Source organism: Glossina fuscipes, unplaced genomic scaffold (assembly GCF_014805625.2).
Source record: "Glossina fuscipes isolate IAEA_lab_2018 unplaced genomic scaffold, Yale_Gfus_2 60, whole genome shotgun sequence".
Classification (NCBI taxonomy): Eukaryota; Metazoa; Arthropoda; class Insecta; order Diptera; family Glossinidae; genus Glossina; species Glossina fuscipes.
Window position 1 is genome coordinate 1623355 of NW_023998432.1, and position 27268 is coordinate 1650622.

Here is a 27268-nt window from a genome sequence, read left to right on the forward strand (position 1 = left end):
TTTTAGTCATAATAAGTAAAGAATTCGTTTCGCTTTAGCGCGATGTCTTAAGTAAACTTTAAAATTTTCATTTAATTATGAATCGGTCAGCGGTAAATTTTGGGTACGAAAATTTTGATTGACTCTTCGTTTCTTCAACGATTACGACTGGAAATTTCGTTTAGAAAAATAAGTTATGGCGAAACTCTGAGAATAAGAGAAACAGTTTAAAAGTATCTGGACAATTACAAAAAGATCATATGTAGAGTGCAACACGTAAGTAAAGCTATCAATTTCAATACTCTATGAGGTAATCTATACACATACATATTAAAATATGTATGCATATGAATCAGACTTTTCACAGAATTTCTAGTTTTGGCATATCTTCGGGTGGTGCGGTCGATTTGTTCGAAATATTATTCTTATGAAAAAATCATAGGTTAAGCGACGTAAACTCTTTTCTGTGCATAGTTAAGAATTTATATTTATATCAAGGTGCCGCTCGGAGTGACACTTGTGGATTTCCAAAGGCTTTCATCAGCAATCTTTTCCACTTTTTATATATAGTGTGTACTTCTAGTTATGTTCAAGAATTTGGAATTTTTTTGGCAACTGATGCTCCCACTTCACTATAAATTGTACGTGTAACAATATCGTCACAATAGACAAACTTGAAGGTTGCTAAACCTAAGTATGTAAAATATATATTTCACGCATATAGCGGCATGCGTTTTTTCATAACTAGCAGCAATAAACATGCATACATTGAGTATCATTAACACATTTTCGAAGAAGAATGGCCCGACCATGTCTATAAATCCTAAATACCTAAACTGCCCATTTAAACAGTGACATATTTCGTGTGTGTATTCATATCTCAACAATAGCAGGCTTTCTAAACTTCAGAATTCCACGATTTTATCAACTGGTCAAGCCATCAAGATGAAAATGAGCCGCATCGCTGAAGAAGGTTTTTGGTCGAAAAATCACCACTCTTTCAATCGACATCTTTTACCCACTTTGTTCCGTTTGCGGTTCCCAAAATAAAACTCGGCGTATAGAGTCTATAGTTACAAGGAGCTTTATTGAACTTAATTACTATACGATCAGTGAAAGATGAACGATCTTTGCCGTTAACAACTACTGTCGAGCTGATGACTTGTATTGTAGATAATAAGCGCCAGATAGTCCGATGATACTTCATAACCCAGGTGCAACAAGTCAAAAAGTGACGTTAGTGAAACGTTATCTCTCTGTGCGCGTCGCTCTTGTCAAAAATCATCTCGTATTAAAAACCCTCCATCTCAGCTTATTAATATTTCTACATGAGTTGCTAAGCTTACTCCATAAAAAAAAGAATAAGTGAAAATGATGAAATTAATAAATTTGCAAGACCGCTTGCTCTAAACTTGAAGTAACATATGAAAAAATTTTCCGACCTCTTAATGCCGCATTCCAAAACATTTATTAGACTAGAAAAAATAATAATAATAATAATAAAAAAATATCGCCATCGCGGAAACTGCATTTAAACAATTTGATGACTCGTCATCAGTATAAGTAAACATATTCATTTGAGGTATGAAAAATATCAGTAAATATCCAAAGTGATACATTGCATAATTTTTTTGCAAACATACACACGCAGAATAAGAAAGAGAGAGAGCGAGAGAGAGAGAGAGAGAAGAAGAAGAAAAAAATAGAAGAAAATTTAAAAAAAGCATTATCTATGTTTGACGCGTAACATCTGCATTCAACATTTTCATTTCCATGCTAGGCGTAGTCAATTGCTAACCTATGCTAATCATAGAATTTCCAGTATTACTTAAATGGATACGGCTAGCAAGTATTTAACACTTGCATACTAAAAGCATTAACACTAATACATAGCAATTATAGATAAGTAAAAGAGAAAGAGAATATATTATAGTAAACCAAAGAAACTAAAAGCGACTCATTCATGTATTAAGGTAACGAAGTTTATCCCATTATTGCTGTTGTTTTTGTTTTTGGGGCACACATGACACGATATTATCAGTAGTTATGTAATAAAATGCTAATATTGGCATTACATCAAGTTGTTAAGGTGGCTTGTCTAGTAGTTTCATACAGCAAAAACAACACCAACGAGGAGAGATTTGCAATAACGTCGTGCTCTGCCTTCCTTTATATATATATTTTTAACAAATACATACATACATATATATTATTGGACTGCTTGTTGTACTAAATCGTAAGACGACCGACGCACTATAAAACGTGAGATGAGCTTCAAAGATATATTTTATGAATGTATTGCACAGACACATACGCTTAAACAAAAGCGAACGTACAGAGAGTGTTAAAAGTCTTAGATGTTATGTGCTCGTTAGAGAAAACATTGCTCTACCGTTTCACTCATCTATTCTGCAAACGGTACGAGGCGAGCAACAGAGCCACGAATGTTTAGTTTTTCTTGAATGATTATGTAGTACGTATCATTGAAATACATCGATAATAAAAGTCGAAATGAAATAAAATAAAAAAATTAAAAGGAAATTAAAAAAAAAAAGTATGTACAGAAAAGATGTAAAAAAAAAGTACAAAAACATCCTGGTAACAGGCTGTTATTAAATATAGGGGGATTGGCGGCAGACTAAAATCATTTGGTGGCAATCTACGAATGGTGCATACAGTAGAGCACCCACAGCATTTTTGTGTTTTGTGTGTTGTGTTATTTTGATTTAATTTTTGTTAGGCGCCAGTTTCTGACACCAACGGCTTTTTGTTGTTTTCTTAAATTTTGCATAACATTTTTTTCTTAAAAATTCGACATTTACATATATCTATATATATGTATATAATTTTGAATGCTTCCCTACATATTTGAAATGATGGTTGTTTTGATATTGTTAGGTTAACTGTAAAAGACGATTCATACAATCGCAAAATATATTTTTAATAGAAAAGTTTTCCCTCTTTCTCTACCTAAAACATATTTGCTTTTAATGAAATTCTCAACATTTCAAAGAACTTCATGCTCATACACGTAAACATAACACGCAGTTTTGTATGCATAAATAATGCCGTATAATTAATTTTCGATTGCCTTCATTGATGTTGCCAAAGTTGCTCTGTAAACATTTTAGTACTTTAATTATGATGGATTATCGCCACATGTTGATGTTGACGTTGATGCTGATGACGATGACGATGATGTTGTTCGTGTTGATAAAGTCAAAACAGTGTTGTTTGTATATATTCTGTGTGATATACTAAATGAGATTCTCGTAACAAATAGGTATATAAAAGTATTATCTACAAACGTCTCCGTTTTCTCACTCTCTTTTTCTTTTTCTTACTCATCATCTTTCTCCTTTTGTTTACTACAAAATATAGTATACAATAATGAACAGCTAGCATCAACCATCGCGCTCAATATGCCTACGAAACTCTGTCTCTGCACAAAGTTAAATTCAAGTAATTTATTATAAAAGAATTTAAGCTTTAGTCATTAATTATGCTAAAACAATATATTTATGAATCGGTTATGCCATGAACACGCACACACTCATGCTTTCAAATCATAAATACACATGCATATACACATACATACATATATATATAAATGTACATTTATATATATATATATGTATATATATATATAATATACATATATAATATATATATATATATATATATATATATATATATTAATATACACATATGGCATGCATAACAATATGTATTGATGAGAATTTATGCCAATTGCTGGTTTACTTTGCAGTCGTGCAGCTTAGCATCACAGTCCTAAACAGTTCACTATGCATGCATAATGTTGTTGTTGCTCTCTCTTAATGCTATGTTTAAAGTTTATTAGTAATCAGTTATGATGTTTATATGCATATTTATATACATATTTGCAAACGGGCCTGATCTTTTGCATAAATTTTGTTATATAAACTCTTGCACATATACCTACTTATTTACTTACTTGTTAGCAATATTCATACATAAATATTTGTATCATTTGAGCTACCGGGTTAATTACTGTGGGACGACGAACATGGCTTCCCGTCTCTGCATGGATCCCTATTTTTACATATATTTAGTATAAATAATTGCGAAATTTAATATTCAATTTTTATCTTAACCAGTAGACACACATAGTCACAAATGCAGTCATCCATACTCATATACATATGTACAACATTATTTATGCATTGAAAACAACTTATGGTTATATTTGTACGGAATACATATTCGTTAAAATGGTCATCAATTTCTTAAAGCCATCATGTTTTATTTAATTATTTATTGTATGCAATAAGAAAAAATTTATGAAGCTTTTGAATTAAGCCTTACTACAGAGATATTCAATCTTTTACGACTAAAGGGCTAATTAAAATTTCGCGCCTCGCCTGTTAGATTGTACTTTACGTTTAGTTTAATAAAACGATAAACGCAAAGAGAATGCAGTTTCCCGAAAAAACGAAATTTCATTTAGAGAAGTATATTTGTTAAAAGTTTATTTTACAGTTTTTAAAAGAACAATACAAAACAAAATAAATGGGATCCATATAGTAAACCACCGCCGACAATTAAACGCCCTACGCGAGTCTATATTTATTCATATAATGACTTTTCAAAATATGATTTTATAGTAGAAGTAGTCGAAAAAGTACTTCAATCTAGCCCGCTTTTAATAGCGTTCGTTTTTGAATCAAAAATTATCAGTGCATTAAATATCATCGAAATATTTCTAAAAGAGTGACCTGTAGACTGACCGTGAAATAAAAAGGCAGACAGATCAACAGGTGGACAAATGGAGAGACAAACGTAAATCAATTTAGAAAGTCACCCTAAGTCTATCGGTATAACAAAAGCTGGATTCATATCAAGTCCCTATGGGTTTTGCGTAAAGCCAATACGCACCTGTGCTACAAGCAAAAAATGATATAAAAAGTAAGTTACAGTATTAATGGCTTGCCTTGCTATTACTGTAGGAGAAATAGTCAATCACTACAACTAACAGATATAAGCGTATTTTTCATTTTCTCTAATTCTGTTCAAAATTAGAGTTACATTGATTTGAAGCTAATCAGTGCAAAGGATACTCTTGCTCGGATTAGGCTTCAATTTGGTATTTAGGAGCAAAACTCACAATAAAACTTCTCAATATCATTGTTTCGCTTAGAAATAACTCTTCCATTATCAAAATCACAAATAAAATAGACAAATGCAAACGCGTCACTAAAAATGGAGCAAACTGGAGGTTACTTATTAATATATTACTTCAAAATAATAGTTAATATGTTAATTTGCGCGTGCGTACCTCGTGAAAGGACGCAACTAGCAACAGCTGTAATATCTTGTGTCATTTGCTGAGCAACATCCAAGATTAAGGCAAACAAGAAAATTATATGCGGTCGTGATGGAATCTCTTTTAGACCTGTCACCTAAGAAGAAAAATCAAGAAAAAGGAAAATAACTAAATTTTTACGCTCAATAAAACTGAGCGGTTAATTTTCCCTACCTTCAGAATGAAAGTGGAAATGTATATGGTGTTTGTGTTGTACTTTCTCTCGTAGGCGATGCTTCCACTTTTGTGAACAGTGAATGTTTACCGCAGATACTACATAGTTGAACAGACGGATCCGTGGACAGCTAAACGGACGAAAACCCGTATATGCATTCCGAAATCGAAACTGGCTTTATCAAGTTTTTGAAGCTTGCTTCCGTGCGTTAATAAAGTTTGAAAAAAAAATTTTATTTTGACAGTCTATAATATTGGGTAGGACAGTCTATAATATTGGTAGGGTGGTCAATTTTTTCCATTTTTGTACAGGTATTACAGCATCCTCGTATTATTGCGCACAGATAGGGCTTTCCATTTTGTTTGTAGCATAATATAAGCAAAGTTTGAAAGATTTGTTATTTTTATACGCATCAAGGAAGGATGAGGGGATATTCATTTTGTCGAAACGTTTGCAACGACCAGAAGAAAGCATCATAGACGCTACAAAGTGTATATATTATTGATCAGCAATTCTAAATCGATTTAAGTATGTCCATCTTGTGATTTAAGTATGTCCAAATGAAGCTATCGACTTCAAATTCGGCAGAAACATTGGAAGTTCTTGCACGCACACTTGATATATAAAATGAGCCTAATCGGTCAAAGAACATGCCCACAGCGCCACGTAAACTGAGAACATCTCTGTTTTTCAACATGTACAGCATTTGTGCACAAAAATGTAAAACTTTACCACGCCTATCCTAAAGTATAGTGTATCAAAGAAAAGGCTTTTTAAGCTACCCCTTAAGGTATATATATTCTTGGCCAGTTTCAAATCTTGAATCTATGTCGAAATTTTGAACCCATGTCCGTCTGTTCGTCTGTCCATCTATCTGTTTCCGAAACTTTGTAATATTTGTTGTAAACATATTTCCGTTATCGAAAATGAAGATATCGCCTACAAAATTTTCAAAGGACACGCGTACAATGCTCACATGTCTACACGACAAAAACTTTTATTTTGAAAATAGGAGAAATCAACTGTACCCTACCCACTCCATATTACAGAGCATGAGAATTCTGTTCTTTTACCTTTTTTATCTTTTTTCAGGGTAAACGATGATGGATATAAAAGATTCGGTCTCGACCGAATTTAATTTTCTTACTTGCTATTATTGTTATAATTTATATCGGTTGAGGAAATAAATTCTACAACTAAAAATGGGAGGGGCAAGTAAGACTATTGGCAGAGATGGATTAAATGGTTAGCCCAAGTGACCTTTAACAAAGTTAAATATTTTGTGTTGATATTACGTTATCCAAGTACTGTCACGATGTCCATAGAACTAGACGCTCCGAATGCGAATCTTCGAACATTGGAAAGTTTTGACATTAACAGGGTATACGTATGGCTAATCGTAAGATTTCGAGTTCGAAGAGTAGTTTTGTTAAAAATGCAGTTATGTGTTGCAATAATACGACCAAAGGGAATTCTTGCAAATGCTTTGATCTTGATTATATCGACATGTAGTGACGGAATGGGATTAAAATTAATCTACATGTAGTGTGGATGTGGATAGTAGTAGCGTTTTGAAAACTATGCATTTGGTATAAATTGGTAAAATCATACGTAAGGTATCGCAAAACCTACGTTTAATATTTTCATATAAAACTGCTACTCAATATGATATAGAACTCATAAGGCACTTTCACGCCAGCCTATAATATTTACAAAAAAAAAGGAGTTTTATTATGGAGAGTTTGACGAAACTCTTATTGAACCGATACAACTGATGCGACAAACAAATCTCAATTATCTATTGTATGATTATTTATTTGTTGGTTAGACGAACAGCGAGAGTTTAAGTTAAGAATTTTGTGTTCAATTTGTTAATTTACAAACGTCGTCGCTTATAAATGAAAATTTTTTTATTTTATTATGCCTACAATGAATGCAATACCTTCTCAAACATTTTCGAAAACTTGAACGTCATAATCGGATCGAACAGCCCCGTATGTCTAAATATTTTTGCTAATATATAATATCTATTATTATCATTATTATTATTTATTCATTGGAGAGACAACTTTTTTACCTTTGTTTTCTTTTTTTTTCTCTTTTTTTTTTGATATTTAATTGAATATTGCACTGTAGCGTTCTCTTACTTTCAACTTACTTTAATAGCGTATGTATATTTATCAATCACTTATTGCACATCTTTCAAAAACATACGTACGCTGCGCTTGCCATAATATATCTTGTACGCGAACAACTTAACCGTTTTGGGAAAACATTTTGATCGTTATAGATACTCCTAAGGAACTTGCACTACTTGGCTGCGTAAGAGGTAAAAATTATTTTATCGAATATATGCAGTCTTGCCATAAGCGTATGAACATGTTTTTGGAGCTTTAAAAGAATTGAAGTATTTCATATTATGTGTTCTATAGTAGAAAGCATCGTGCTGTATAGCCAGCAGGAGCATGCTTCTATTACAACAAAGTTTGGTAAGAAACGTCTTTAATGAAAAACTCTTTACGTATACGAGGTGTGTTCAGAAAGAAAAGAAAGTGACTTTTTACTTTTCCCGAAAAATTTTTATTTATTCATCAATATACATTTTGTCCTTTTCAAAGTTAGGTCCCTTGAATACAATATACTTGTGCCAGGCCTTGTTCCAATATTCGAAACACTTTTTAGTATTGAACCTCAACCTCTTTCAGCGATTTGGTCTTTGTCTCATTAATCGTGGCGAAACTCCGTTCTTTCATGGGTCTTTTGAGTTTTACAAAGAGACAAACTCGTAGGTGGTGAATATTCCGGTGAATATGAGAACTGAACCATGATTACGGTGCTTTTTTTTTTTGCCCAAAAGATGCTACAGCTCTTTTCTTCAAATCATTCGAAAAAATTGCAGGCCATCAACCACCCGCCAATATCGTTAGCAATTTATCTAATAGAGATTCGACGATTCTCTCATATCAAATTTCTTTACTGCCTCCACGTTTTCATTGTCGTTGATGTGCTGGGATGTCCATGGCGGGCATCAACCTTAACATCTTCTCAGCCTTCTGTGAGGAGCTTGTGCCAATTACAAACATTTTTTTTTTCGTCAAAGTTAATTCGCTAAATGCCACAGTCAACATTTTAAGTTAGTTAAATCACTTCATTTTATTTCGCCCATTTTTTTCCATGGCATAAAATCGGCAAGCACATTTAAACACTCCGAACTTTTATGCCTCTCAAAAGCAAACTAAAAATACAAAATGACTGACAACTGCACCAATATGACACAGAAAAAATAAAAAATACGAAAATCGAATGTATGTAGTCCAATAACTTGGAGTCAGCCGCTGTTTTGAACACACTTCGTATATTGTAAATATTTGCAATCGTCTATTCATTCATGTAACAATGTTAAAGGTTCAATCAATGTCATGTTAACAGTTTCTCTACAAAAGCAACATACGCAATAATACCATGTGTTTATAATCCAACCATTTATAAGGTTATTTTAACGTAGACAAAGTCTTTCATTGTACATAATAAAAATAAATAAAACGGTATATTTCTCTTTGCCTTTTCGTTTTCCTGCTTTTTCTCCTTGTAATTACCTTAGTAATTACTAGGTCAGCTTTTTACCATAAGTCTTAATGGTTCAGAAGTATATATTTCAAATCAGATCACAAAAGATTTGAAAAAAATGTTATAGTATTTAATCGATTCAAAATCGCACTAACCTTGTGATATATACAAACTCTACAAATATACACACAGACATGTGTATAAAGATATATAAAGAATATGTTTTTGAGGTGGCGGTAGCGATTAAAATACGATTCCAGAAGAAAGTGAACATATTACGCGGAAATGCAGACCAGTACATTTTTTTTTTTTACGCAGTACAAATGATGGTACATAGCTCATCGTTTTCGCCTGGTTTGTATACGCGCATAGGAGAAGTATTCTCTACCGATTATGCCGCTTAACCTTTTAGCTGCCCAGTAAGAGATGAGCCAACTTAAAAGGCATGCGTCAATTCCTTCAACAAAATACTTTTTGACAAAGCCAGTGGAAGGCCAAATTTGAACTATTGATCTGATGCATAAAAATTCACCAGAAGTAGTGAAACAAAGGTTCCGTGGTAACTTGCCTTAAAATCGTATGACCGCTAGTTGGTAAATGTTAGCACTACAGGCATCAAAAAAATACACATGTATTTATAGACATATATTTACGCGTACACGAATAAACCCTTCTAAACCCTTCCCTGATCTGACCATTACAATCTGAAATAATGCAGTTTATACAATCTTATCCCCTCAAGATTGTAATATTAAAACCAAAAAACAAAACTAATTACATCAATCCTTGTGAATAAAATATAACGACAAAATTGCTGTTGTATGTGCTGTGTAGGATTTTGCTTTAATATTATCTGCGTTCTTGTATAGCACAAACAGTTTGTGCTGTGGTCGAGCTTCTTTGGTAAAAGAGAGAGAAAATCTATAACAACAAATGTTTAATGAATTGTGGATATATTGTATTCAACAATAGTAGAGTTCAGGGCGTATATACTCGCACTCATACTCTTACTCGTATTTTCGTTCACTCTCTTATTGCCCTTCCGTATTCTCTATTCTGCTTTCGTATACATTTTGCTTTACATCAATGATAGCAAATTCGAAACATCGGTTTATTTTAAGTAGTATTAGCTGCATTGGTATGGGTGAGTGCTTTATTGATTTGTATGTATTTTTTGTAAGAATTTTGCGTAGGTTTACACCATTGTTCATTGCTTTACATATTTGTTTACTACGATGCGTTTATTTAAGTAATAGCAACAAAGCGTACTTTTTATGTTAGATTACTTTTTTGTTTTTTTTCTTTTCATTTTTTTGCAAATATACTTGACTTTGGCCCAAGCTTTTGATTAAAATGCTTTCGAATTTTAAAGAAATTTAAAGATAAAATACGAAAAAAATATATATATTCATTATATGGCGATTCTTTGATGATCAGGGCTTTAAAACAATACAATAGCGATATTAGACGCTGCACGAACTGGCCTTTTGATTATATCTTGTAGACTTTTGATCGCAATTTTTTATCGATGTGTATCGGTGTGTTTCATAAGTCGATCACATTCATATTTTTTATTGAATCTAAAAAGGAGTCCGTTAAATGTTTGCGCTGAGTTTTAGATCACTATTTGCTATACTTTTTTATATTATTAAGGGCGTGGGGATATGCGATGATCATTTGCAAGTTCATTTATTGACTATTGAAAAGAAAGAAAAATTAAATCGAGTCAGATAATTCCTTTGACGAACAACACATACACTGAATAGGATCCGTCCAGATTATATGAAATGGTTGATAGACCTAGAATATGTCCATCCTTTGATATATAGTAGAGACAATAATCGATCCAATAAAGCTGAAAAGAAATGCGAAATGCACTTTAATGTCATTGGACGAAAAAACAAATTACAAACTATTATTTTTCCTCCCTTTTTTTTTATTGAAATGTACATGCTTTCACTATGAACAATATGAAACATTTTCCTAAATTAAAACGCTCCTATATGTTCGCCAAATATATATGATAATAACCAAATATTTTTATTAAGAAGAAGAATTGCGTGAGGGCAGGCACTACATGAAATCCAAGTTATTATTATATATAAACTTGGACGTGTATTTTAAACCGTAGACTTTAGAGAACGATCTTGTATCTATTTATTCAACTGAATCGCTTTTATTTAATAGCGTGGTAAACCAAAGCCCGAAAATGTGCATCGATGTCATAAAATATATTTATATATTTATAATTAAAATGCACATTATCATGGAAAGTGTTCTTCACTTTATCATGTATTAAAAATGAGCAACAAAAAGAGACAAAGTTGCTGCAGCATTCATCATAATCCAATAAAACTTTTTTTTTTGTTTATAAATTGAGTTCAAGCTGCTTTGGCTTTGATAAAAATATGTTATAAATAATTAAAATGGAATCTATGAACGCAAGTAATTATAAAAGCCTGCCGGTATGCTTATTCTTTTTTTCCAATGTATGATGCACATTTTTGTTGAATTTATAAAGACATTTCTTTGCGTTAAATGAAGCGTATGAGTATGTATACACCCAATCCATGGATCTGTGGAAATTATTAAACATTGCTATTCATTAATTTTAAAGGCAAACATGAAGTTTTTATGATTTCATTTCATTCCAAATCATTTTACGTTTGTCAGAAAGCGTCACAACACATTGAACACAATAACAATGGCTACAATGCTTGGATAGACGCAGTGGTGTCTTCTGATCGTAGATACGTATGTTCCCTTTCTTTTATGCATGGTACAGTGAAATATCACTTTGGAGCGCAGAATGCGAACATTGAAGCTAAAACTGAAATTTTAGAAAAAGATGTTGCTTTGAATGTCATTGTATTCCGTTGCGGTGAACGAAAGCTCTTTTGCACTTCTCGAATAAACGGCCTTAACCGAAAATATATTGTATAGTTAGCTGGTGTGTTGTTGTGCCATTTGATGAGCTTTGCATGTTTTTTTTTTTTTTTAACTTTTAGAAAAACGCAGTGACTCCCAATAAGTGTAATATTAGTCGCTCCTTGCAGAATGCGCAAATATTTATCGCCATTTTTAGTTCAACAAAGCATAGCTCTGTAATTTTTCAACTGTCGTTTATTTCATTATATGAAACGGAGACGCGTTTTCTTCATATTTCATTAAGAATTACTGATATGGGCAGACATCAATCTCTTAGGCCGCACGAAAACTAGATATACTGGATTCAATATGATGGAATCTCCAGATCGTATGCTGATTATATACTATATAGCAATTATATAATATTACATAACAATTTATTCGAATTCATATTAGCCTTGGGTGTATTATTTCATTTATAAGTGGAGAACCATGCTTAGATGTCTTTCCAGTGTACACAAAAAATATTACAAATGTAATTTAACTTTTGTGTCGCTTATAAATTAACGCCAACAAACGTTTCAAAAATAGGAAAAAGTCAACAGAAGAGGTATTTTTGTTCCTCTTTTCGAGGAAAAATCAACTGCAACAACAATAGCAATAAATGCACTAGTAGTAGCCGCGGAAGAGTTCAGAATTAAACCATCAGTTGATTCGATTTTTCTTCTTCTACGAACGTATGTGCAGTGCGAAATTTGTGCAACAATGTGATCACTTTTGCGTTTTGTTTTTTCTTTTTTTTTGTTATCGATACCGTATGAAAGTACGTATGCGGTTGAACAGTGAAGCGCAGCAATGCACAAATACTTAAACCCGGTAAAGTTGTTAGTGTTCTAGTTAAAATAACAGAACACAAAACTCATCCTTAACACACGTACACTTGTATACACTTATGCGAATATAGTTTAACTGCATGCATGCATGCTTGTGTGCATGATGCATGTGACCATGCATAAAACTGAATGCGAACGACAAAGTGTCAAGCAAAGATGAATTTATCACCGACAAAAGTCTTGCTGAAGCAGAAAATACACAGAAAAAAAAAAAAAAAACCGAAACCTATAAAACAAATGTTAAGAAATATGGACAAAGAGCAAAGTATACCATTTTGTATATATTTATGTATGCATGCATGTATGCATGAGTATATGGAAGTATGAATGGAACGACAAGCATACTTCTACAGGAAAGGACATAATATTAGTGCAGTTTGTTTATTAGGTTTACACTCACAGGCCTTGTCCTATACAGTATAATAATAATTATTTAAAAAACAAAATTTTCTTTTACTACTGCTTTACTATACATTCTTATTGTAGTTTAGTTGTTTTGCTGCTATATATATATATAAAACGCTTTTCTCTTCCTTTCTTTATGTGTGTAATAGGTAGTTTTTCTTACGCTAACAACGAACATAACAAATAATTGAAGAAATGGACAAAATCTAGGTTAAATCTGACAATAACTCGGTAGCAGTGAGTAACTTCTGTTTGTGTACGCTCATATAAGTAAATAGATACTATATCAGCAATTAAAGTAAAATTTATGTTTATGCGTGTAAGTAAATACTAAATTAGAAGGCTTACACAACACACATCCCTGTATAGAACACATGAATACATATGCGCCTTTGTAGGCTGGCTAAAGTATATATCCTTGTATTTGTATCACTAAGAGTATAATTTTTCCAAGCATTTATATAAAATATCTTTGCATGCCAAGCTTGCATTCATATATGGAACAAATGTCATATCATAACGGGCATGATATTCAATCGATTACATTTTTTTGACTCTAAAAATTTTTAAAAATTGAACACAACTCGTTACAAGTGATTATATGTATTTATTCAGTTTAGAAAATGACTGGATTTTTCATAAGCAAATCTCAATTAAAAATTGTTAAAGACTGAACTGTTTCGAAAAACTTATCGCTCTTGATACAGCACGCTGTAGATTCTATTGATGAAAATGACGATGTACTTAACGACGACGATGCTTAACTCTCTGGCAGAAGGAAAAGGTTCGGGGCGTTTTCAATAATACATTGCATTAGTTTCGCAGATTTTTGGTAACCTTAACTTTATCCAATTATATTAAGGCATATGTGTGACATTTCATTCTATATTCGGAAGTAATTGTTTTTTTAAAAATGAATCAAAAAATTGCAAAAACTACCCTATGTTTTAAAAAAAACAATTCGATCAAGGTTATAACTCTACAGCGATGGTATCATGGTTTCATCAGGAAAGTGAAAAAAAAAAAGGTTTGTCAATAAAAACGGCACGTATGCGATTTCGTATAATGTATTAGAATATAAGAAAACTTTATTTAGACTTTAATAAAAAATGGTCGCAAACTCTTTCACTGAATTATTTATTAAGATTAATGGACGAACAAATGTATAGCAGACAAACTCATTCTCATGTACCTGAAAAATAATTCGGAAAATTTTTAATTTCTAATGAAGGAAGAGAAGAATAACTAGAAAAACAATTTTTATATATAGTGCATGTACAGATTGATTAAACTACACATCAAATATGGTAAATCTATATTCCATCCGAAACAGCAAGAAAAATATATTAAACATATATATTAAATGTGGCAATTAAAAGCACAATGCCATGTATCAAGTGTTTGGCGATTTTCGTTAAACCGATCGATTCAGAAAATAATTCTAAGCCTGTCTTTTCCTCGGTTTGTCTATTTACCCGTCTGTCTGATGTCTGCGCATTTCAATTTGTGTTCAGCTGCAGGTCGCAATTTTTGATCTATTTTGATAAAATTTGGTATACTGACTTTGATGCAAGGGCAAACGCTACTGAAAATGGTTTGGATTAATCCACTTCGTCGATCACTCTTCTCACTCCCAACTATTTTCAAAAGCCGTTATATAGGGAAAAAAAAAAAAAACAATTTCCAAAATTTCTTAACAAAACTCGCTCTATAAATTAGTATTTAAAATTTGGGTCGGCTTGGGCAATTTTTTTAAGCCTCTCTCAAACAATCATCTTCAGAAAACCTAAATCTTTATGTAGTAAGAAAGTATAATTTTTAGTATTTCATGGTGAAAATTAGTTCATAATAATAAATTAACATAGAAATCAACCTTACTGAATTCGTATCACGAAGGTCCATTTTTTGGATACCTTTGCATATAAAAATTTCTTCAATATGCGGGCTTTCATAGGGAGCGTGCCTTTGTATGAAAATAATATTCTAGCATGTTATTACTAAAATGCATGAACAACTTTTTTTGGCGGAATGGCGCAAGGCAAATGAAGTGGCTTTAAAAATAAAAATAATAGGTTGGAGATAGAGGTTTTTTGATATTTAAATAAAAAAAAAACATCTGGCTAGTGAGTCATGCGGACTTCTTTTTTCGGTTTTTTAACCGCTATATAAAATAAAAGGATTCTTTCTTTACCGTCCATCATTTACTTGTGATATTTAAAGTGAAAAACATGTCAGTAGATAAAGTGCATTTTGTATGAATTTCAAAAATGAAGCAAAGCATCGGTTGCATGTAAAAATTTATGTGCGGTCTTTGGAAAACATATTGTAAATGTTCATACTGGTCAAAGATGGTTTAGCAAATATGGTTCCGGGGATGTGAGCCTCCAAGAAAGTGATCGATCTGAACCACCATTCAAAATCGATAATGATGTTTTGTGATCCATGTTGGAAAATAATCCACATTTAACAAGTCGGAAAATTGCAGAGGAGTTAGGCATTCATCATACACCTGTTGGAGATCAAACTAAATCCCTTGGATTTGTGTTAAAGCAAAGTGTTTGGTTTCCACATGAAAAGGGATGGTGTTCCACCACGATAATGCTCGACCGCATACTGCAATGGTGGCACAAACCAAAACTGAATGCGTTAGGATGGATGGGAAGTCCTTAGTCACCCGCAGCATTCACCTCACATTTTACCATCTGATTATTACCTGTTCAGATCTCTGCAAAATTATCTGACGTGAGAAAAATTCAAGCCTCTTGAAAGTGTTTCTAAGACAGTTGCTGACTATTTTAACTCCAAGGACGAGAACTTCTACAAAATAGGAATTCACAGGTTACCTGAAAGATGGCAACAAATGGTTGTAACAAATAACGGAGCATACATAATTAATTAATATTAAACACGTATTTTTATAAATGAATTCAAAAATTTTCTTTAAAATACGACAGAAGTTTCCCTCCAACCTACTATGTATATATCTATGTTTTTAATAGAGGGCCTCCATCTCTTTCAATTATAATTTTAAAGTGAGCAGCCTTTGGAATCGGTTTCGTCGTTTAATTATATTGGTGTAGTTATTGATGTTAAATCGACTTTTAATTTGCATCAGTGGTGTGGAAGGCTAGGCTGGCATTGTGTTGTATTAAAAGCTGCTCGAACCTGTCGAACGACTGTTATGTATCGAAAGGTCTTTACACTTTATTGGTAAGACCCCTTATTAAATTTATCTCTGTTATTTGGTCTTCCAATTGCCATTATTGTATTGATATGATTGAATTAAAGATCCTTATTACTTGTTTTCAATCTTTATTATTTGTATTTGTTCTCAATAAATAATCGAAATGATTACGTAAAATCGTTTTTGCTGAAAGTAGGCAATAAAAATTGCCAAACAATACGATCTTATCTCTCTTAGGGCGAATTTTCGATGCTCATGATATCAACTATTAAAGCTTACTCGCTTATATGTTATACTTTTAATATTTTATTCATTTTATTAATAGATTTGTAATCATTTTTCATTGTCTGTTAAATGGATAACATAATGGAACGGCTGTTAACTAAACTGTTTACTTTTTACAAAATTGAAGGTCTATTTTATGCTGCAATACTTGTAGTTATTAGATTAATTTTAATTATAAACTATAAGTGGAACTTAATAATATATAATTTTTATTAATATTATTTTCGATAAAATATTGAATTGAAAGCCTTGTTGTGTAAATTCAATATTCTGATGAATTTAAGTATCATTGTAAAATAGATATCGGGATTACCATTTCGACACCTCACCAAACTGCCCGAATGGCGTCGGATAAATAGGACCAACAAAACGCAATTTTGTCAAATGAAATAATGAACAGCATTTGAGAATACAAAATACCGTCTGCACTTCACTCCATTCCTTCGATATTCGCAATTTCTATACCGCCTATGTTCCAATGCAGTGTACAAATTGTTTTCGTATGCGGGTACGAGTTTTCAGTTCAGATAATGTAAGCTATGTTACATTGATGCATATGTGTTAAGAGGGCTATTTATACAGAGATAAAAGAGATTTTTACAGAAATCAAATGCTTTAAAAAGACTACTCGGGATTTTTTCAAATGGATCCTTACGCTACAAAAACTCGAAACCCATAAAAATCTCTTAATAGATCTGCGTTGTCCGAAAGCAAAGAATAACTTCTTTACACTTTAATTTACGTGAAAATTCTTTCATTTTTCAAACATCAATCTGAATGAAACAGATTGACAATAAATAGAAGGCTTACTCCATAATGATTGCCCATCATTAACTGTTATTCAGCACAGGCTCACAGAGAGTGCATTGAATTATAATAACTGATGATAAATATTTGAAAATTAAAACTGAAACGACATTCATTTTCTCTTACTCTACATTATGTTATAGTGAATACCCTTTGCTGTTACTTAGATTTTCATTTTCTTTTTCTATTGTTATTATTTTCAAGGTCTATTGTTTGGCATTCATCATAGCTGCAGCAACAACAACGACGATATCATCAGCACCATAATCATTATTGCGATAGTATTTGTGAAGAGGAAAATGTTCATTTAACTGGAAAATATTTTACTTTACTTCTGTTTTTTTGTTTTGTTTTTTTTTAATAATCTATTGTTTAATAAAATATTTCAGGCTTTTTCTCTTCTATTCTCACTTGTTTACAGTTATTATGAGAAGGGAAAAAAAAAAAAAAAAAATCAAGTGAAAAACGAGCACAGAAAAAATCTGAACAGCCAGTAGCTTTTCTCTTTCATTTGCAATTTGTTGGCTAGTGGTAAAAGTAGTTAAAGTTGAAGTTGAAGTAATGTTCGTCACTATATAATTGAAGTCAAAGTTAGTCAGACTTTTTTTCATTGCCAACAGCTAAGGGATTTTTTTTTTTTCGCTTTTTTTCTGTTAGTAGCAATGATTTATATAACAAGAAGCATTCATTCCACATCGCCTAACCATTCATTTTTCATCGCTATTGTTGTTATATATGTATAACTGTTATTTCAATGTAGCGCTGCGGCATACAGCTTCAATTCATATCCATTTGTAATTATGATTTATACAAAAATACACGCAAAACAATCAGTAGGAGAGGAAAAATATTTAAATCTCTGGTTTTTTTTTTTTTTGAAAGGTGAAGTTATGCAGTTGCAAGTACAGTAAGTAATAGAAGCAACAAAAACACTAAATTGCTCAGCATCTTCAGTGGAACACGATTTTAGGCGGAGAGGCACTTGTAATATAATCTTTATCATTACAGTCATTATTATTGCGGTTAGTCGCTGTTAATCTTGGTGATATAATAACTTTCGTTCTTCCTTCTCTCTTAAGCTTAATTGCTGTTGTTATCTTTATGTTTAGTTCTTTCTTATGAAAATTATTGTTTATTCTTTTCTCTTTTTCCTTTGTCGTAAATTTTCAATTTTGTCAAAGTTTTATGTATGTTTTTTTCGCTGCTGGTCTATATTTACCTCGAAAGCACTGGGTAAACTATTGTAATTATTTTATAATAATTACGATGATAACTGTTGGGCCATTCAAGTTATTACTAAAGGTTTCTCACTTGTTTTTTTTGCTGGTGATAACATTTTTTTTTATTTATTTATTTTTTTTCTTTATTTACTTACACATGAAACTCAACTAAGAAAAATTGATAGTCGAATTCAATTGACTCTTAGAAGTAAATTTTTTACTAATTAATATTAAAAAGTAGTAAAAAATGCTTAAGAAAAATAAAGAAAAAAAAAAAAATGATGATAATAATTAAATCATAATTCATGTATAAATAAATAAGGAGAAAAAAAAGAAGAAAAGCATGTACACAACTAGCATAGAGGCACATCTACAACGAGTACAGAACCAAATTGCAACTGAACCCTTAAGCCATCGCCAACAAGCGGAAGCTTGGCAACTTATACAGTAAACAACACCAGTTAATTTTCGAATTATAATGAAGTGTTAAGATTGCAAGTTAGTTCAAATACAACGTAGGCAAATCGCACGTATTAAGCAAAGTTGTTTTGATAAACTTTAAAAATCCGATATTGACATTAAGCGATAGGTATACTTTAGGTTTCTGCAAACAATTCTAAACGGGTTAAACAGTTCATAATTATATTTAGATTTAGTGCCTAGAGTAATGTGGAATCGATATTAACATTAAGTAATTTAATTAAGAAGGAGACAGCAGGAATAAATCTACGTTTCTGAAGTAACAGTAAGGATAACAGAAGCAACCTATTTTCATAAGGAAGCGAAGAGATAAGCGGGTCCCACCCCAAATTCCTAATGGCAAACGGCAAGAATTACTTTTGAACTGATTCAATTGAATTTATATAACAGCTATAGGAGGGAAACCACACAACCCAGGTGTACTCAAATATTGGTCTAACTAAGCACATGCATAGCTTTTGGTAATGCTCTTAATGAAACCAAGCGCGGACCTAACTTTACTTAAAGACAGCTCAATGTGAAGATTAAAAAGTAATGTTCGATCGAATAGAATCGCTAAGTCGATGAACAAACCAACGTTGTCCAACTGGTGTGAGTCAAAGAAATACTCAATATTGAATGGCTTCCTCCTTGAAAAAGCAAACTTCTTGGATTTTTTTAGATTTAATTTCATGAAACTTAACGAGTATAATGATACAATTGCTATACCAAGGATAAGAAAGAAAATAGTATAACATCGTCAGCGTACATTAAGGTTTGGCTGGATTTAATTACCAAGGTGAGCTCATTAATGTATAAATTAAATAAAAGGAGTGGCTGAGTGGCTGCCTTGTGGGACGCCAGACGTCGCGGGAAGTTCATCCGAGGTGTTAAAGCTAAACAGAACCCCGATTGACCTGGTATGCAGATGTGAGGTTATCCACTTCACTAAGTAGAAAGGGAAGCCAGAGGTCTAGAATTTGAAGATCAATAAGTTATGGGTAACTAAGTCGCTTTGCTAAAATCGATATATAGGAATAGTTTGTTTTATCTATTTTTGTAATATATAATTGTCTTGTCAAATCATGTCGGGCGCCTGTTCCGAGGACGTGGTTGCTTGATCAGAACGGATGCAAAAATAGCTAGGTTTAGTACATTATATAACGGTAACAGTAAGGTTTCAATATTCCCAGCAGATATTATTATTATTATTATTATTATAAATTTAGCCAGAGAATAATTTCTAAGACTAAAGTCTTAAAGCACGAGCATCTAAGGCTTTCAGGTTTATTAAAAGCTCTACCGCACTTGAGATTTGAACTCCCAGCAGATAAATCGGGCATAATCTTTGAAAAATGGGATGTAAGCAGTAAAGTTTTGGTGTTGTTAAAATCACAATGTTTGAATGATGTTGGATTTGGCACGTTCGAGTAGTTCAACGGACCATCATGCCTGTAATAAAAGAAAATACAAACTGCTGAATGATACGGATCTTCAGGTAAATTAAAAGGTGGACAGCGATTTACAACTATATTCGGGAAATTGACAAAACAAACATCTAGCAGTCTGCCATTACAATTAGGAGTACGATTGTGTTGAAGTAAATTATGATCAAATTAAATTAAAAACATAATAGATCTAGCAAATGTTGATGTTTGGGCCATACAGCCAGGATTGTCACTATAACATCAAATAATTTGTGGCAAATTGAAGTGCCCCAGGGCTACGACTATATCGACAGGTTGAGATTTTTCGATCTCAGAATGTTTCTTGTAAATAGAAATTTCCGCATTTGGGAGGACATAGGAGCAAGTTACGTATAACTGTTTATTGGAAATTTTCACTTTAATGAAAATAAATTCAACGTCGGGGGGAGTAGAAAATTCAGTTAAATAGGACGGACGGTGCGATCCAATCGATCCTTTCTGAAAACCTGGAAAGAATTGTAAAAAAGCTTCGACGAATCTAAATCAGAATTTAACCAAGTTTCAGTGAAGGCCAAACACGAAAACTCGGTGAATTTAGAAAAGTAGAGCGAATTTTTGAGTTTTGGGCCCTAACATTTAGGTAACTTTAATTTTGCTAGGCCTGAAGAAACATTTACATTTTTTAGGGTAGAAGAGCTATCGAATTAGTATTACAGAGTCGCGTACTAGGAATGAATTCTTTATTTAAGGGTCCAACTGGCCACAATGGACTGTTTAGCAAAATTCCCAAATCGGAACTAATACTTAAAGAGACGAGATATGTCTAGGTTGGAGCCCATTTGATAATGCTTACACGCTTCAAATTGACGGATGGGACTTTTGCAGCCAGATAACTTTTTATGTTGTCCACACAGGTGTCAGGCGCCAGTCTTGACTCGAATATTGCATTTCTGGGGGTACTGCCGTCTAGCAGACGTCTTTCCTGCTAGAAACAATCGGATTTCAGGGAGAGAGTTTTGAGTTGTCGAGAGTATAGGGTGTGAACTTCCGGTGAAATTGCCCAAGACGGTGACCAGCAGACACCGCCGAACAGCCAGAGGGACAGGCGGATTTGTTATTTTTATTAATATTTTACGCAAAGTAGTCTGACACCACCGGTAGGAGACACTCTTGCCAATTCAGCACAGCTAGAGAGAGTACGATATCTCAACTTATTTGGAACGTGTTTATTAGCGGCCAACTCAACGAGAGCAGAAAAGCTAGCGTTCATTGTGCGCAAGGATGAAGCACTCACGTGAGTCAACGAATCAGACTTAGGCGAAGATAGTACCACACGCTACACTACGACTCGGTCTTGTGCGGGCTGGGGAAGAAGATGAGTGCTTCAGATAACAGTACTCCTTGCACATTTCCTTGAGTTTTTCAAACTCCGCATACAAAGTAACGAGATTTACTTCAGAAAATCCAATTCTTGTCTACATGACCAGTTTATAAAACTTAATATTCCGCTTTCTATAGTCGGGACGTGACAAACGTACACCTTTAGAAGGATCAAGGACTGCATCGACAAAAGAGCCATTGGTACCTGCACGCTTTGCATGACAAAAGCGTTCGCAAAGCCAACAGGTGACGAATTGTTCAGATTCAGAGCCCAGTTTTGTTCGACATGAGGTAAAAAACACCCCATGTCAAAAAATAACAGACAAGAGATTGAAGGGGTATCTCTCACACTGCACGTAAATTTCGCACTACTAAAAAGACAGTAAATAAAGAGCAAGCCAAGAGGAAAAACTGTAAACTTGCCAAAAAAAAGTAAAAAACAAGAAGAAGGCTTATTACGGAGAGCACAAGCGCTGATCGCAAAAACCAAAACAATCAATATAATTCAATTAATTAATACACTTTTACACTTTATAATTAATTATACTTTAAACGCGTTTAAAAGCCTTAACACAGTAAAAAAGAGAAATTGCAAAATTTCTTCGCATAAAATAGAACAGTACAACAACAACGCGCTTGTACATTTACCCGTACGTAAACCTTATAAGGCCCATTTAGTTTGTTTGAGCATGAAAATCTTATTATTGAAGTCTATAGGAAATTGCAAACATAAAAATATTAATTATCAATTGTTTTAAACATAAATATGAATAAAATATTTCGTGCTTTGTGACACAAATTGCCGATAACGCTTCAATAAATAAGAACTTGTGTTTAAACAATTGGTATATTCCGAGCTGTACCTATACTTTTCTTTTCCGCGAGGCTTCGAGACAAATGGAAAAGTAAAACGATAACTAGCCAAGTCAATTAATTTGTTGAAGAAGTTCTACGATTAAAGGAGTAACAGTTTTTATTCGACTTGTTACATAATATCCAATAAGATATTTCCTATATAAAAGACACAAATAAGTAGGCAAAGTTTTCTTATAAAGCTTCGCACATAGCGGCGATATGCATCTGAAAGCACCAGAACCTTCAAAAAACTTAATATGAGAGATATAACGCTTAAATTCGCTTGTTTCAGCCGACTTCGTAACAGAAAATTGTTACTTATCTTAGGAAAAGGAAAATAGAAAAAATCGAAACTCGTTACGCAATTCTAAATAACCCGCCGATTAATAATTCCCGAAATCGTGAGTAAGATAGATCTTTGTTTTTTTTTTTTTTCAAAAATCCTACTTTATTCATCAACATAGCCTTGTTTAGAAGCGATACATATAGACTCAAGTTTCTTGGAAACTTCGATTCTCTTTTCAACATCTCGAAACTACGGTTCAATTTCCTCAATGGACTCGTCATATGAATCCCTGAAGCACTCTATGAAAATTTGCAGATAAATAATAATCGCTACGAGCTACAGTCGCAGAATACGGTGATTGGGGCGATAACACGAACCTCAAATTCCCGAATTTTGCTAATGTAGCCATCGATTTGTAACGCAATGTTTCTTCTCCACATCTACGTAGCATGAAAGGCCAAGTCTTGCAAAGTAATGATCATACTGTCTTATAATATAGCTGTGACCTGTAGCTTGTAATTTCGTTCTACGATTATCAAAGTGATGAGAACAAGAAGATAGTAATAAAAAGATACAAAGGAAACGAAGGCAGGAACGAAGAGCTTAAAAGAACAAGGGCGACAGAAAGAACGAGAGGAAAAGGACAAGAGGAAAGGAGTAAAATTATTGCAATGTTTTTACCAGAGGAAATAATTCGATAGTTAAGACCTCGATCGGAAATTAAAAAATTTTTCTACCTTTCTGCATTTGTTATGCTCGCGCTGAACTAACTCGATGATAGTTGAACGTAATAGCAGATTTATAAAACACTATGATATTCGAAATAAAATATTTATTTTTTTATGACGTTTAATTTGTTTTCATAACTATTATACTCCATTTACTAATCTTAACTACGCATTTGGGACGTGGCTTTTTTCCTTTTACATTTTTACACATAAAAAGTAACCATATATAGTATCCCAATAAAGTATAAATACATTATCGAAAATTGAGATTTCTCTTATTAGAACCTGTATGCATGAATTAAGGGTCAAAAAATATATATCTTAAGATCCGAAAACCTATATCACATAACCCTTTAAAATTTTTTTTTGGATTTAGGAAAAAGTTACAACCAAACTAATCTTTAATCCTATAAAAGACACAAAAAAGTCTATATACGACCCGTCATTAAAAGTTATGGCCTTCTAAAAATTAACATATTGTTACGGAAATCCCAAATGTTCATTCTAGCTAAGTCATTTTCTCAAAGAATAAACTCCTTAAAGAGAAAAGAAACCAAAGGCACATTCGCAGGCGCTGCAGGCCGATGAAAACGGTTACCAACAAAAGCAGGTTAACGAATTGAGAAACAAGTCATAAAATTAGGTACTAGTAATATGGTGGTAAAAATGTATATACATAGAATATTTGTGAAAGTCAACAGAGTAGAAAAAGAATATTGAAGTTAAGAAGTCGAAAGTGTTGCTAAAAATAAACTGTAAGTAATCCTACATTTAAAGAAATATAATTGTCAATAAAAGAATTATGGAGTGTATTTCTCTTGCACAAAAGTCCAGTGATACGGACTGTGTCTTAGAAAAAGGCGAATTCCATAACAACATTAACTTGGTTTATAAGTGGTTTTTTCATTTCGATTTTCAAGCTTTGTAAGATTGTTTGGTTGGCTCGATTTACGCTGAGTTTCTATGCTATTTGAGTTATTGTAATTTCTTATAATAGTTTAGTTTTACTGTAACACGACTATTTCCAATTATTGTTTCTATTTTTCCATACGATTTTCCGTCGCTTCTGAACTTTATAATCAATTTTCTAATCTTTTGAGAAACTTATTTGTGGTTTCGCACATTTTGTGATACTTTAAGAAAAAGAAATAAAGAGATTTAATTGATTAAATTATTATTTAGGTGTGCGAAACCAAGAAGAAAAACTAACTACGATTAACTAAAGATTGCCTTTTTCGAAACTCCTAGTGATGCTGTACGCAAACTTTTTCGATTTTTTATGGGATTAAGGTATATTTTTTGCTTATAATTTTATCTTAAATCAGAAAGATTCTTGAAGCGTTAACCAACATAAGCTTTCATGTCTTAAGAAATATATCTTTTGATCCTCAAACCATATGTATTGTTTTTAGTAAAAGGAGCCTTAATTTCCAATATTGTACGTAGACTTTATTCTGCTGCCGTACGTATGTATCATCTAACAATAGGCATACAAAAGCAAAATCAGAATTGTAATTCTCAGGTCGTTTTTGTCTAGTTAATTGGAAAGACTGGAGCGCCAACAACACCCTAAATATAATAGGTTACAATGCATTGCTTTCCAGTCTTTTGAACAGTTAACCTATTTTATAGGAAATATTTTTACAATGTTAATCAAGTCTGCTCAACGCTTACGTATGTCAATTACAATTGAAAAAATTTAACGCCAGGAAAATGCTGCTAACATCAATTCGTTGGGTTAAAAAATTAAAATATTTTCTGAATATTTATATAATATCTCTCCCTCTTGTTTTGAATATTCCATTACAGAATAGAGGTATTGTATTTTATATAATATTAACGCGTTTAGTTAAATTTTTCAATCATACAGTAAACTTCTTTCCATGCTACAGTAAAAATGAATATAATGATATGAATATTTACAAATGTGCTTACACATCAATGCCGATTGATTTTCTTTCTCTTGAAAGTCTTTAATGAAATTTTAAATAATGCAAAATTGTTGCTTTTAATGAGAGAAATTGTATAGCTAAACACTTTATTAGTCAATAAAATGGATCTATCGATGTCAAAAGCCTAGTTAATTGATGAAAATTATCGCTTTTACTCATATACGTATTGACAATAGTGATGATAGTGAGATGATATTTAATAACGAGCAAAAAAAAAAAAAAAACATAAATACAACAAATACAGATTACATTTCAATCTCGCAGAATGTATAAAGTCCGACAAACTACAATAAGACTTCCTTTAATGAAAGCGAAGTGAATAGATATAAAATCTGTCATCCTACTTATCGAATCCAGTGTCATCTCAGTGTCATCTTTCAGGACAATGCACTGATTGAAAAATTATGTAATAAAGGAATTTTAAAGGAAAGATAAGGTAAAGCTAGGGAAATGAAAGTTAAGGTGAAGATACGAAAATGATCAAATCTTCGTTAAGTTGGAAAGCTAAGCCAATGAAGCGATCTATCGTAACTGTATAATATGTACAATTCACTCACTCGTTTGTTCTGTTTTCTTCACACAACATTTGTAAAAGTTATGAATGGGTGGGTGACCTGTACATATCCCTGTTAATAAATAGGGATAAGTGTACAGATTGAAAACAAACTAATAAATTAATTATACAAATTGATATTTGAGATCAAATTGCTGCACAACGTACAATAGCTCTTTGAGAATAAACAACGAAAACATCAGAAAAAAATTGAATATAACAATCATAAATGAAATCAAGTAAATAAAACAATAATAAAAAAAAATCTCTGCAATTATGTTCTGGACAGTAACGGATGTGAATGTGCATGATAAACGAATGATGAATCAGGTTACTTGCTGTGAGCCATTTGAATAAAACGATGAGGAAATAAAAAAGTAAAGTGGGAGAAGCAACCTATGAAGTTTATGAAATATAATAGCTCTAAGCGCGATGACTTGCCCCTGCTGAAGCGAACGATTGTGGATTTGAACATGTAGCTTTGAACGGGGTAGAGAAAAGCACTGTTCCATCTAAGTGAGCATCGTGTTTCGAAATTCGGCTACCGTAAACTACTTTTTACTATTGCTGATGAATATTTTTCTATTTTTTTTTTTTTTTTTTTCTTTCAGCTTAAGCGCTTACGAGCCTCATTCAATTGATGATAATTGTCAAGTTGTTTTAGTTACTATGGTTACCCTATAACCGCACTGAATGCAGTCAAATAAGCTTTTTTTTTTTTGTCTTTTCGCATTTTTCTATTTAAACAAGTGTTTAATGGGTAGATTTGCGTAGCAGTGAGGCATTAGTTTGAATTTAATAGAAAAAAAAAAAAAAAACAACAATACAAGCAATTTTTTAAATAATAATTTGAACGTTGGCTGTCATAACGACTGACAGATAGTGTATAAAATAATTTATT

The 27268-nt window shown here is 32.4% G+C and overlaps 1 long non-coding RNA gene across 1 annotated transcript; it reads left to right on the forward strand.

Annotated features, from left to right (window-relative positions):
• LOC119637550 lies at positions 1-27185 on the forward strand. The gene is made up of 2 exons (XR_005247278.1): positions 1-255; positions 26979-27185. It is a non-coding gene; the product is annotated as an uncharacterized LOC119637550 (long non-coding RNA).
• The last annotated feature ends 83 nt before the right edge of the window (positions 27186-27268 follow it).